We start from the raw sequence: 248 nt of genomic DNA on the forward strand, positions 1-248 counted from the left end.
CTTAAAAATTACAAAAAACAATCCCTCTAAAATCAGGGACTAGACAAGGCTGTCCACTTTCTCCATACCTATTCAACATTGTACTTGAAGTCCTAGCCAGAGCAATTAATTCAACAACAAAAGGAGATCAAAGGGATACAAATTGGAAAAGATGAAGTCAAAATATCACTTTTTGCAGATGATATGATAGTACATATAAGTGACCATAAAAATTCCACCAGAGAAATCCTAAACCTGATAAACAGCTT

Source organism: Mus caroli, chromosome 16 (assembly GCF_900094665.2).
Source record: "Mus caroli chromosome 16, CAROLI_EIJ_v1.1, whole genome shotgun sequence".
NCBI lineage: Eukaryota > Metazoa > Chordata > Mammalia > Rodentia > Muridae > Mus > Mus caroli.